Genomic DNA, 13,691 nt, shown 5'->3' on the forward strand with positions numbered 1-13,691 from the left:
ATTGTAACTTCGCCAGAAGTGCGATCTCCAATTGAAAATTATCAATCTCGTGTTTAAATCCTTTCATGGCCTCACCCCTCCCAATCACTGTAGCCAACATGAGCCCTTAAACCCTTACATTCCGTCGACAATGGTCTCTTGTGCATCTCCCCCTCCCTTCACCCCAACAATGGCAGCTAAAATTGAACTCTACTGATTAAGGCAAGGAATGCTAGCCAGGACAACACCATGCTGTTCTCTGAATAGTGCCATGATACCTTTTAATATTTACCAGAACAGGTGAATATCTGATACAATGGCTAGCAATTCTGACAATGTGTATCACTTCCCTTAGCGTCAGCCTAGATTATGAGTCAAGTCCTGGGATGTGGCTTGAGCCAAGCACCTTCTGATTCAGAGGCGAGATGCCACCAAATGAGTCAAGCCAGTACATTTCATATTTTCTGTTGCATTAACTGAATTAACTTGAGAAATCCATGATGCATTCCAAAGTTTGGTGTTAATATAAGGAAAATTAGCCCAGATCAGTCAATGTTATCAAATATGACATTGCTTTTATTTACATTTTACTTTTAACTTTTATTTGTTGCTGCAACTTTAACAAACTTCACATTATACAATTAAAACTAATTTATGCTGTGACAACCCATAAACCCCTTGAGCCTCACGCCTTTCATCACCAATTTTAAAGTCCGAACACAAGGTGGCGCGATTTCTCTGCTCAATCTCCCGGAGACTGGATACTCACATTTGAAAACATCAGTTCTGACATAAAATAGCAATTTCCGATCAGATTACTGATATATATCTTTATAATTGTATTAAACTTAGAAAAACCCGGTCGGGGATATAAAACAAACATCAAATGTCAATGAAGGAGGGCAATCAGGCTCTTTGTTTAATGGTTTTGCTCTGAGATGGTTTCAGATACACAAGTACCAAAATACCCCAAAGTTTGCTATAATTGGATGGGCTGACAGTCTGGTTTATTCCATGCACTGCCGCTGAAACTTAATACAGTGACACTGCCCCAATCTAGAAAGACTGAGGATGATCAAGAGATGAGAGATTTACTGGGAGGGGAAAAAAAGTGAAGAGGGGACTTTTATCCTTATAGAATATTGCCTGTGAACTTTTTTTGTGTGTAACTGGGTTTACTTCTTCAGTGGCTGATCTTCAAATTCATTTAAAGTGTGTAATTTGGTGGAAAAACTTGGATGCCTGGATGTGATGGGAGAACTGTCACTTTTAGAAAAAACTGAACGAAAAATCTAGAGTGCCTTTTGAATCTTTGTTCAGTTTTGTAAATGATCTTTTTTCTCACGATTGTTAGAACTTGACCTTGGGAAGTTCTTTTGAAGAGAAACTTTATTTCAGGTAAGATTCCAATTTGAAACGAATGTAATAATCTTTGCACCAGAACGTTAAACGATATTCCTCTACTGAGAGCTGCTTACAGTTAGGTGGAGTACCAAGTTTAAATAGTAAGTTTAATGCTTAGTGCAAAAAGAGCATTTGTCTGCATGTGTATTGAGATAATTATCCCATGGTGTTTGTTTAACCTTTTATTTTAAAATAAGTGTATTGATGGTAAGTTCAGTAGTTATTTCCCATGTTTTACATTTTTTCCGAGAACAAAGGCGTTACATAAATTCATGGACATTATTTTGAGTTAAATGCCAATCAAGGGTCTTATTTCTCTGTGAGTTGTTTGCTTTTGGACATGAAAAGCAAACGATAAGTCAAAGAATACTGCCAGCGTGGTTTGAGGACAACATTTCTTTCGCTATGTTTCCATTCCCGGGCTGATATTCAAACTTTGAGACGCTGCCTCTTGCATCTTGTCAGATCATCGAGAGTTAAATTATAGCTGGTTATAACATAAGGGCCAGTGTCAATCTCCTAAAATCATGAAAGGATTTAAAATGTCTTATCCCGTTTTAAAAATTATCTTCGTGTGTGTGTGTGTGTGTTCATGGGTTTGATGCAGGCAATTTTTCCACTTTGGGCATCCAGTTGTCATTACAAGTCAGAGGCAGAACATAACACTCTCTGCTCTGCCGCTAACAACGTGCACTGAAGCTTAGAAAGAGTGACCCTTACTGTATCAGGTTAACATTTCTATTCCCAAACCAGCTTTTTTTTGTGCCTTATTGCCCATATTATGTGCTGATGTCAGGAAGCACTTCTTCACACAAAGGATAGTGGAAATCTGGAACCTTGTGAGGTGGTAATTTTGGTAGGAAGACTAAGGAGGCCATGCACTCCTTGGAAAATAAGAGTCCAAATGGGGTAGAAGAGCAGGGGGATCTGGGGGTACAGATATACTAAAATAGCGATGCAGGTTAACAAAGCCATTAAAAAGCAAACAAAGCACTGGGGTTCAGCTCTAGAGGGATAGAATTGAAAAGTAGGGAAGTTATGTTAAACTTGTATAGTTGTAAACAATTTTACAACACCAAGTTATAGTCCAGCAATTTTATTTGAAATTCACAAGCTTTCGGAGGCTTCCTCCTTCCTCAGGTGAATGTGGAGATTCACATTCACATTCACCTGAGGAAGGAGGAAGCCTCCGAAAGCTTGTGAATTTCAAATAAAATTGCTGGACTATAACTTGGTGTTGTAAAATTGTTTACAATTGTCAACCCCAGTCCATCACCGGCATCGCCACATCAAACTTGTATAGATCATTGGTTACACCACACTTGGAGTATTGTGAACAGTTTTGGTTTCTGTATTATAAAAAGAACGTAGAGGCACTGGAAAAGGTGCAAAAATGATTTACTAGGATGATATCAGAACTGAGAGGTTATACCATCAGAAAAGATTGAACAGGCTGGGTCTTTTTTCTCTAGAAAAGAGAAGCCTGAGAGGTGACCTGATAGAGGTCTTTGAGATTATGAAAGGGTTTGATAGGGTAGACATAGAGAAGATGTTTCCACTTGTGGGGGAGACCAGAACTAGGGCCATAAATATAAGATACCTGAAGGGATTCGATAGGGTAGATGCTGAGAGGTTGTTACCCCTCATGGGGGAATCTAAAACTAGGGGGTGTAGACTCAGAATAAGGGGTTGCCCGTTTAAGACGGAAATTAGGAGGAATTTCTTCTCCCAGAGGGTTGTGAATCTTTGGAATTCTTTACCCCAAAAAGCTGTGGAGGCTGAGTTATTGAATACATTCAAGGCTGAGTTAGACAAATTTTTGATCAGCATGGGAGTCAAAGGATATGGGGAAAAGGCTGGAAAGTGGAGTTGAGGTAAAAATCAGATCAGCCATGATCTCATTGAATGGCGGAGCAGGCTAGAGGGGCCGAATGGCCTACTCCTGCTCCTATCTCTTATGGTCTTATGGTCTAAGATAGTCACTAATAAATCCAATAGGGAATTCAGGAGAAACTTCTTTGCCCAGAGAATGTAGAACTCCCTACCACAAGGAGTAGTTGAGGTGACTAGTACAGATGCATTTTAGGGGAAGCTAGATAAACATGAGGGAGAAAGGAATAGAAGGATATGCTGATAGGGTTAAATGAAGTAGCGAGGGAGGAGGCTTTTGTGGAGCATAAACACTGGCATGGATCTGTTGGGCCAAATTGCCTGTTTCTGTGCTCTACATTCTATGTAATTCTATGTAATTCTCTCCCCCATAAAACTGTTGAGGCTAGGTCTATTGAAAATTTCAAAACTGAGATTGATAGATTTTTGTTAGGCAAGAGTATTAAGGGGTACGGAACCAAAGCGGGTAAATAGAGTTAAGATACAGATCAGCCATGATCTAATTGAATGGCAGAACAGGCTGGAAAGGCTTAATGGACTACTCCTGTTCCTATGTTCTTATATAAATGCCAAGTCTTGCATTGAAAGGTGTGTCCTTTCACACTGTGTCTATTTAATATCCCACTTAAATGCCAGGTCTTGCATTGGAGCGTGTGGTCTTTCACACTGTGTCAAAGCGGATGCAGTGTAACTCTGCTGATGTGATAGCACAGTGAGATCTGACAGTACTTGGGTCATAGCTTGAAAAAGGTAGTCCCACGTCAATTAAAGATAATGAATAATATGTATAATTTCAACTAGTGTGCAATGGACTTTTCAAATCATTGGAAAACTCACTGGAAGTCAGAAGCCAGCAAGCAGTGCACTGTTTGTGTTTCAGAGTGCTATCTTCCCACATTCAATATGAAGATGCACAATACACAATAAGGCTACACACTCACATTGCTGCGATTTTCTATACTGTTATGATATTTTTCCTTTATAAAAATTAATCCTCATCATCAGTCTGTCTGACTGTGGCACATCTATCATCAGCAAGAGGGGCATGTTACTAACGATCCTGTATCCAGCCATTAGGAGATAACGATGGACCACACATGGAAATCATAGAAATCATAGAAAGGTTAAAGGATGGAAGGAGGCCATTTGGCCCATCGAGTCCGTGCCAGCTCTATTCAAGAGCAATCCAGCTCGTCCCACTCCCCTGCCCTATCCCCGTAGCCCTGCAAATTTATTCCTTTCAGGTACTTATCCAGTTCCCTTTTGAAGGCCACGATTGAATCTGCCTCCACCACCCACCCTGACAGAGCATTCCAGATCCTAACCACTCGCTGTGTAAAAAGTTTTTCTTCATGTCACCGTTGGTTCTTTTGCCATTCGCCTTAAATCTATGTCCTCTGGTTCTTGACCCTTCCGCCAATGGGAACAGTTTCTCTCTATCTATTCTGTCTAGACCCTTCATGATTTTGAATACCTCTATCAAATCTCCTCGCAATCTTCTCTGTTCAAAGGAGAACAACCCCAGCTTCTCCAGTCTTTCCATGTAACTAAAGTCCCTCATCCCTGGAATCACTCTAGTAAATCTTTTCTGCACCCTCTCTAAGGCCTTCACATCTTTCCTAAAGTGCGGTGCCCAGAACTGGACACAATACACCAGTTGTTGTCGAACCATTGTTTCATAAAGGTTCAGCATGACTTCCTTGCTTTTGTACTCTTTGCCTCTATTTATAAAGCCCAGGATCCCGTATGCTTTCTTAACCGCTTTCTCAATCTGCCCTGCCACCTTCAACGATTTGTGCACATATACCCCCAGATCTCTCTGTTCTTGTACCCCTTTTAGAGTTGTGCCCTCTAGTTTATATCGCCTGTCCTTGTTCTTCCTACCAAAATGCATCACTTTGCATTTTTCTGCATTAAATTTCATCTGCCACGTAGCCCCCACCCCATTCCACCAGCCTGTCTATATCCTCTTGAAATCTATCACTATCCTCCTCACTGTTCACAACACTTCCAAGTTTTGTGTCACCTGCAAATTTGGAAATTGTGCCCTGTACACCCAAGTCCAAGTCATTAATATATATAAAAAAAATCAGTGGTCTTATTACTGACCCCGGGGAACACCACTGTACATCTTCCTCCAGTCCAAAAAACATCCGTTCACCACCACTCTCTGCTTCCTGTTACTTAGCCAATTTTGTATCCATGCTGCTACTGCCCCCTTTACTCCACGGGCTTTAATCTTGATGACAAGCCTATTATGCAGCACTTTATCAAACGCCTTTTGAAAGTCCATATACACCACATCAACCACATTGCCCTCACCGACCCTCTCTGTTACCTCATCAAAAAACTCTATCAAGTTAGTTAAATAACAGCTGTGACTGCCCACCAATTTCTTGTTTTCCCTTCCTTCTCATCCACCTTGTAGAGAAATGCCACTGCCTTTTCTTGGTGTCTTGCATTACCAGTAACACAGAGGATAGAAGGGCAACTAGCCCTGGGCCTCAGCCAATGGCGCAATTAAACCAACCATTGGAGGAAGTGCATCAGAATGACCCAACAATGAAATTATCTATTGAAGTTTGGGGTCTTTCAATGAATTACAGGAAATCTAACCTGAGTAAACAGCCTGTGTTAACCCCATTGATGGTAATGACTGTTTGAAAAATGAGGCCTCGGGCATTAGTGTATATTCCTGTGGTGAAGAGTGAGCAGGATGAGGATGTGATAATAAGTTCAGTGGAACTCGTCCTCAAGTCAAGCCAGCTGCTTCTTTAGCCAATGTTTCTGCACCTGGGCACTATCCAGTGACTGCTGCCAGAGCCAAACCAAATGTGGAGATCAAGACCAGGCTTTGCTCTGACTCCCATGGTGAAATAGTTTGCCCACACTCAATATCTAGGCTTGCACACACTCAATACTTAGGGAAGGTACTGAATGGGTATCAGTGGTTATGAGTTCATACCACAGCACAAATCAGCCCCTTCAGAAAAGAACATATAATTGGGAAAAATGTCAAATCATAGAATCAAACGACATAAATATCTGGGCCGGATTTTACTGTAAAAATAATGGTGAGGCTAACAGCACTCACTGTTATTCATGTGCAAATCGGACAGCAACTTCCGCCAACTGCACATGTACAGTTAAACATGGAAATCTGGAAATTGCTGTCTGAGATGCGATGCTCCGCAAAAGCTGTGCAAATACCTCATCTCGCTGACTGACTCACCGCTCAAATATATTGAACGACCTGAAGTTCCTGTACTTACCTGATAAATACAGACTAATCTCACCTAAAAAGGTTAAGTCAAGTCATTTCAAGTCTAAGTACCTTTTAACGGTGTGGTAAGTCTTAGTTACTGCCAAATAAATTCTCTGGCACTGAAAATTAACTTTTACAAGTGTGGACTCTTATTCGTTCAGATTTTAATTATTGTTGGACATTTAAAAAAAATCTAAATTTTTTATTTACTTTTTCTTTCTGTATCTTTTTTCTCTGTCTCTTAATTCAATCTTTCTTATTTTCCTTTCTGTACCTGATTTGACATTGAATTCATTATCCTAACTGACACTTCCTGGTTCTGACTGCGCTGTTATTAACGATGCTTCAATTTGATTGGCTAAGGAGATACACAGCTGCTTGCTCTGTTCACACAGGTCCCAGATGCCCTGTAGAGGGCGCCGTGCTTTTTGCCTCTCCAATTTAAAGGAACTTAAAGTGCAAAAGCTTATAGAAAGTCTATGGCCAAGTGCAAGTTCACCGAACGAGTGGCTGGCACTGTTCGTTCGCTGCTCACAGGAAAATCTGGACCGTGAAACTGTTTCACTTTTACATAATATGTGTATCAACAATTTATTATTATGACTGGATCCCAGGACCATTCACTCGTCCCGCTATTTTAATAGCAACATTGTAACAAATAGAATGACAATTTTGTGATATACTGGGTATGGTAGCATAGTGGTTATGTTACTGGACTAGTACTCTAGAGGCCTGGACTAATATTCTGGAGTCGTGCATTCAAATCCTGCTTTGGCAGCTGGGGAATTTAAATTCAATAAATTAAAATCTGGAATTTAAAAAAAAACTAGTATCAGCAATGGTGGTTATGAAACTACTAGATTGTTATAAAAACTCATCTGGTTCATTAATATCATTTAGGGAAGGAAGTCTGCTATCCTTACCCAGTCTGGTCCATATGTGACTCCAGACCCCCAGCAATCATGGTTGATTCTTAATTACCCTCTGAAATGGCCTAGCAAGCCACTCAGTTGTTCAAGAATAGTGCCTCACCACCACCTTCTCAAGGGCAATTAGGGATGGGCAATAAATGCTGGCCTCGCCAGTGATGCCTACATCCCATGAACAAATAATAAAAAAAAACAGTGGAATATTTTTTTTTTATTCGTTCACAGGATGTGGGCGTCGCTGGCGAGGCCAGCATTTATTGCCCATCCCTAATTGCCCTCGAGAAGGTGTAGTACAAACACATTAAGGGTTTGTTCTCTTATTATCACGGTCATTTCTAGCTTACAGTTTCCATGAAACTATTTTCAGATGTACCCACTCACTATCTCACCAGTAGTGAGCATAAATAGATCAAATTTATGATGTCCTGCCTCAACCAGCCTGGACCATGAAGCTGGAGTGACATGAAGTCGGTTACTCTGAAGGATTTTATCAGCCATGTATGAAACAACAAGAGCTTATTAAGTGGCCCTTCAGGATGCTGTTTCCCTGCACATACCGTTGGCATGTTAACATCTGATTAAAGGGATTTTTCTTTAACAAACTAGTTAAAAATAAACTTTGCAGTAGTGTATAATCAGTGTATCTGTCTGCTTTCTATTATGGTTATTGAGTGGATTCAACATCTACTTTTATTCTTGAAGCCACATTAACCATTTGGAAGTCTTTGAGTGTTGCCTCCTCTGTTTAATTAAACAATGCCTCTGGGTACTTTGGTGCTAAAGTGACAACAGGGCAGTGACGGAAAGCCAAAATCTGTGTTAAAAATGATAAATGGATTAAATAGGACAGATACAAAGGAACTATTTTCTCTGGTGAGGAAATCCAGAACAAGTGGGCATAGTCTTAGAATTAGAACTGGGCCATTTAGGAGAGAAATGAGGTAGCACTTTTTCATGCAATGGGTAGTAGCCTTGGCTGCACTGTCATAGCTGCCGTCTTTCGGATGAGACGTTAAACTGAGGTCCTGTCCGCCCTCTCAGGTGGACCTAAAAGAGCCCATAGCACTATTCGAAGAAGAGCAGGACAGACATTGGGGTAGATTTTCATCTTTACTGCCAGGGTGTTAAGCATCGCCTGGGCGGGGCACAGAACGGAAAATCTGGCAGGGAGGAATGCATGCCAGTAACAGAACCCGCTGGATTTTCCATCCATTGAAAGCTGGTAAAGACGCAAGTCTACCACATTCACTGCACAGGCGCTGGGTACTCTCCGGTTGTGACCCAAGTGGCCGCCTTGATAGTGTGTGTCAGAAAGTTGTTCAACAACACAAGGCAGCACAAATGAACCTGATCCTATCCTCACCTGAGGCTCGATTTTAAACTGGAACTGCGGGCGTGTTGGGGGCGTGGGTGGCGAAGAAAATCGCGATTTCGAGGAGCAGACTGAAATCCCGGCTCCAACACGTCTAAAAACGCGCCAACCCAGTATCATCTGGGTGCGTGCACCATTCCCGAACCCTGAAGTCCGCCAGCAATTAAAGTCGGCGGGACAATACTTAAACAAACAATTCAAGTACAGAATTGGTTTATACCCCTGAGGGGCAAGAACTCTACTTGCCAAAAAAAACAGCCATGGACAACTAAAGAGGTAAGGGACAGTATGAGACATAAGGAAAGGGCATATAAAAAGGCAAAAAATAGCACAGATCCTGGCGAATGGGAAAGATACAAAGATCAACAAAGGGTCACAAAACAGATAGTAAGAGCTACAAAAAGAGAGTATGAAAAGAAACTTGCAAGGGATATCAAAACCAATATGAAGAACTTTTATAGTTACATTAGGAAAAAGAGGGTGGTCAGGAGCAGTGTTGGCCCCTTAAAAACTGAAAGTGGGGATATTGTCATTGACAATGGGGAAATGGCGGACATGTTGAACGATTACTTTGCGTCAGTATTTACAGTAGAAAAAGAGGATAGCATGCCGGAAATCCCAAGAAAACTAATACTGAATCGGGGACAGGGACTCGATAAAATTAATATAAGTAAAGCAACAGTAATGAAGAAAATAATAGCACTAAAGAGTGACAAATCCCCAGGACCAGATGGTTTCCATCCCAGGGTTTTAAAGGAAGTAGGTGAGCACATTGCAGATGCCCTAACTATAATCTTTAAAAGTTCTCGAGATTCAGGAACTGTCCCTCTGGATTGGAAAATTGCACATGTCACTCCGCTTTTTAAGAAAGGAGAGAGAGGGAAACCGGGGAATTATAGATTGGTTAGCCTAACATCTGTTATGGGGAAAATGCTGGAGTCTATAATTAAGGATAGGGTGACTGAACGCCTCGAGAATTTTCAGTTAATCAGAGAGAGCCAGCATGGATTTGTGAAAGGTAGGTCGTGCCTGACAAACCTGATTGAATTTTTTGAAGAGGTGACTAAAGTAGTGGACAGGGGAATGTCAATGGATGTTATTTATATGGACTTCCAGAAGGCATTTGATAAGGTCCTACATAAGAGATTGTTAGCTAAGATAGATCGAGGGAAAAGTACGGACTTGGTTAGGAAGTTGGCTGAGCGAAAGGCGACAGAGACTAGGGATAATGGATAGGTACTCACATTGGCAGGATGTGACTAGTGGAGTCCCGCAGGGATCTGTCTTGGGGCCTCAATTATTCACAATATTTATTAATGACTTAGATGAAGGCATAGAAAGTGTCATATCTAAGTTTGCCACAAATATTGGTGGCATTGTAAGCAGTGTAGATGAAAACATAAAATTACAAAGCGATATTGATAGATTAGGTGAATGGGCAAAACTGTGGCAAATGGAATTCAGTGTAGACAAATGTGAGGTCATCCACTTTGTATCAAAATAGAATAGAACAGGGTACTTTCTAAATGGTAAAAAGTTAAAAACAGTGGATGTCCAAAGGGACTTAGGGGTTCAGGTGCATAGATCATTGAAGTGTCTTGAACAGGTGCAGAAAATAATCAATAAGGCTAATGGAATGCTGGTCTTTATATCTAGAGGACGAGAATACAAGGGGGCAGAAGATATGCTGCAGCTATACAAAACCCTGGTTAGACCGCACCTGGAGTACTGTGAGCAGTTCTGGGCACCGCACCTTCGGAAGGACATATTGGCCTTGGAGGGAGTGCAGCGTAGGTTTACTCGAATGATATCCGGACTTCAAGGGCTATGGGGTTGTATTCTCTGGAGTTTCGAAGGTTAAGGGGTGATTTGATCGAAGTTTCTAAGATATTAAGGGGAACGGATAGGGTGGATAGAGAGAAACTATTTCCGCTGGTTGGGTATTCTAGGAGTAGGGGGCACAGTCTAAAAATTAGAGCCAGACCTTTCAGGAGTGAGATTAGAAAACATTTCTACACACAAAGGGTGGTAGAAGTTTGGAACTCTTTTCTGCAAAAGGCAATTGATACTAGCTCAATTGCTAAATTTAAATGATAGCTTTTTGGCAACCAAAGGTATTAAGGGATATGGGCCAAAGGCAGGTATATGGAGTTAGATCACAGATCAGCCATGATCTTATCAAATGGCGGAGGAGGCACGAGGGGCTGAATGACCTACTCCTGTTCCTATGTTCCTATGTTCTATGTACTTGAAATATACATGAATCTAATTTAGAGTGAAGGCAAGCAATTTCAACGCTGCCTCAGCATGTTTCCTATGCTGTGTGAAACACGCCACTGGGAACGAGTCGTGTTTCAGCTGGCAGCCCATTTTAGACATTTAAAACCCTGTTTGACAGATGGGGATAAAAGGTGAGTTATTGTGGCAGGGCACTCAGTTCTCTCAGACAAACTTTTGGCTGGGAGATCTTTGTATTTAGGCTGAGAATTCTTGATTTCCACTCAGATTTCCACATATTTACCAACTTTTTGGACCACCTCAAACCGACGCCATCAGCATGGGGTGGGGGGTGCGCGATGGCTGAATTCATAGAAACATAGAAAATAGGAGCAAGAGTAGGCCATTCGGCCCTTCCATCCTGCTCCACCATTCAAAATGATCATGGCTGATCGTCTAACTCAGTACCCTGTTCCCGCTTTTTCCCCATATCCCTTGATCCCTTTAGTATTAAGATATATATCTATCTCCTTCTTGAATACATCTAATGATTTGGCCTCCACTGCCTTCTGAGGTAGAGAATTCCACAGGTTCACCACCCTCTGAATGAAGAAACTTCTCCTCATCTCGGTTCTAAATGGCATACCCCGTATCCTGAGACTGTGACCCCTGTTTCTGAACTCCCCAGCCATCGGGAACATCCTCCCTGCATCTAGTCTGTCTAGCCCTGTTAGAATTTTACATGTTTCGATGAGATTACCTCTTATTCTTCTAAACTCTAGTGAATATAGGCCTAGTTGACCCAATCTCTCCTCATACGTCAGTCTTGCCATCCCAGGAATCAGTCTGGTAACTCTTCGTTGCACTCCCTCCATGGCAAGGACATCCTTCCTCAGATAAGGAGACCAAAACTGCACACAAGACTCCAGATGTGGTCTCACCAAGGCCCTGTATAACTGCAGTAAGATATCCCTGCTCCTGTACTCAAATCCTCTTGCAATGAAGGCCAACAACACCATTCGCCTTCCTAACTGCTTGCTGCACCTGAATGCTCGCTTTCAGCGACTGGTGTACAAGGACACCCAGGTCTCGTTGCACCTCCCCTTTTCCCAATCTATCACCATTCAGATAATAATCTGCCTTTCTGTTTTTACAACCAAAGTGGATAACCTCACATTTATCCACGTTATACTGTATCTGCCATGTTGTTGCCCACTCACCCAACTTGTCTAAATCACATTGGAGCCTCTTTGCATCCTCCTCACAGCTCACATTCCACCCCAGCTTTGTGTCGTCTGCAAACTTGGAAATGTTACATTTAGTTCCCTCATTCAAATCGTTGATATATATTGTGAATAGCTGGGGCCCAAGCACTGATCCCTGCGGTACCCCACTAGTCACTGCCTGCCACCCGGAAAAAGACCCGATTATTCCTACTCTCGGTTTCCTGTCTGTCAACCAATTCTCAATCCATGCCAGTATATTCCCCCCAATCGCATGTGCTTTAATTTTGCACACTAACCTCTTGTGTGGGACCTTATCAAAAGCCTTCTGAAAATCCAAGTACACCACATCCACTGGTTCTCCCCTATCTATTCTACTAGTTATATCATCAAAAAACTCCAGTAGATTTGTTAAGCATGATTTCCCTTTCATAAATCCATGCTGACTTTGTCCAATCCCGTTAATGCCCTCCAAGTGTTCTGTTATCACATCTTTTATAATAGACTGGAGCATTTTCCCCACTACTGATGTTAGGTAGTGGGGAAAATGCTAGAGAAAATGCTACTGATACATCAGTACATCCGAGGACGCACAACATCACCATCCTCACCAGGCACGGCATGCACTTCTGCCACTTGGAGCTCCACAACACAGTGCTGCATCACAGGCACCTGCACAAGAGTACAGAGGAGAACAACAGAGGGACCGATGTCGCAGGAGGCACTACCCTTGGCAGTGGGTCTATAGACCGTGGCTATGAGCAGCGCATACAGAGGCTGAGAGTGAGTTGTCAGGTGGTCGCAGACATCTGCAGCCTCCTTGATGTCGAGCTGCTCCCGACTGAGCGGCATCTCATTACCCGTCGCAGTTAAAGTGACCACTGCCCCCAACTTCTTCGCCTCCAGATCATTCCAGGATGCCACCGGTGACATCGCCGGGGTCTCTCAGTAGTCTGCACTTAAGTGCATAAGCCAGGTCACCGATGGCTTGTTTCGCAGGCCTCGCAATACGTCAACTTCCCCATGGACGACCTCAGCCAGACGGAGAGGGCAGTGGGATTCCACTCTGTGGCTGGCTTCCCACGGGTACAGGGTGCAATCAATTGCACGCATATAGCAATCTGGGCACCTCCACATGAGCCAGGACTGTTCATCAACAGAAAGGGATATCAACACTCAGCTCCTTTGTGACCACCGCAAAAGATTTATTCACGTGTGCACCAGATTCCCTGGCAGCCGCCATGATTCGTTCATTCTGAGGGAATCCAACATCCCGGGCCTCTTCCGTGCACCGAACACCCTTAAGGGCTGGCTCCACGGGGACAAGGGATACCCCCTGCACAAGTGGTTCATGAAACCTCTGAGGAACCCCATCAGCGAGCAACAGCATCGATACAACGACAGCCACATCG

General features: G+C 42.5%; 1 protein-coding gene across 3 annotated transcripts in view; it reads left to right on the forward strand.

Annotated features, from left to right (window-relative positions):
- Window positions 1-1,064: 1,064 nt before the first annotated feature.
- col22a1 (collagen, type XXII, alpha 1) overlaps window positions 1,065-13,691 on the forward strand; it is a 344,398-nt gene continuing 331,771 nt past the window's right edge. For all 3 annotated transcript variants that reach the window (XR_010960277.1, XM_067978562.1, XM_067978572.1), the window contains exon 1: window positions 1,065-1,377. The gene's annotated coding sequence lies outside the window, so the exon portion shown is untranslated. The remainder of the gene's footprint in view (window positions 1,378-13,691) is intronic.

Source organism: Heptranchias perlo, chromosome 3 (assembly GCF_035084215.1).
Source record: "Heptranchias perlo isolate sHepPer1 chromosome 3, sHepPer1.hap1, whole genome shotgun sequence".
Taxonomy (NCBI): Eukaryota; Metazoa; Chordata; class Chondrichthyes; order Hexanchiformes; family Hexanchidae; genus Heptranchias; species Heptranchias perlo.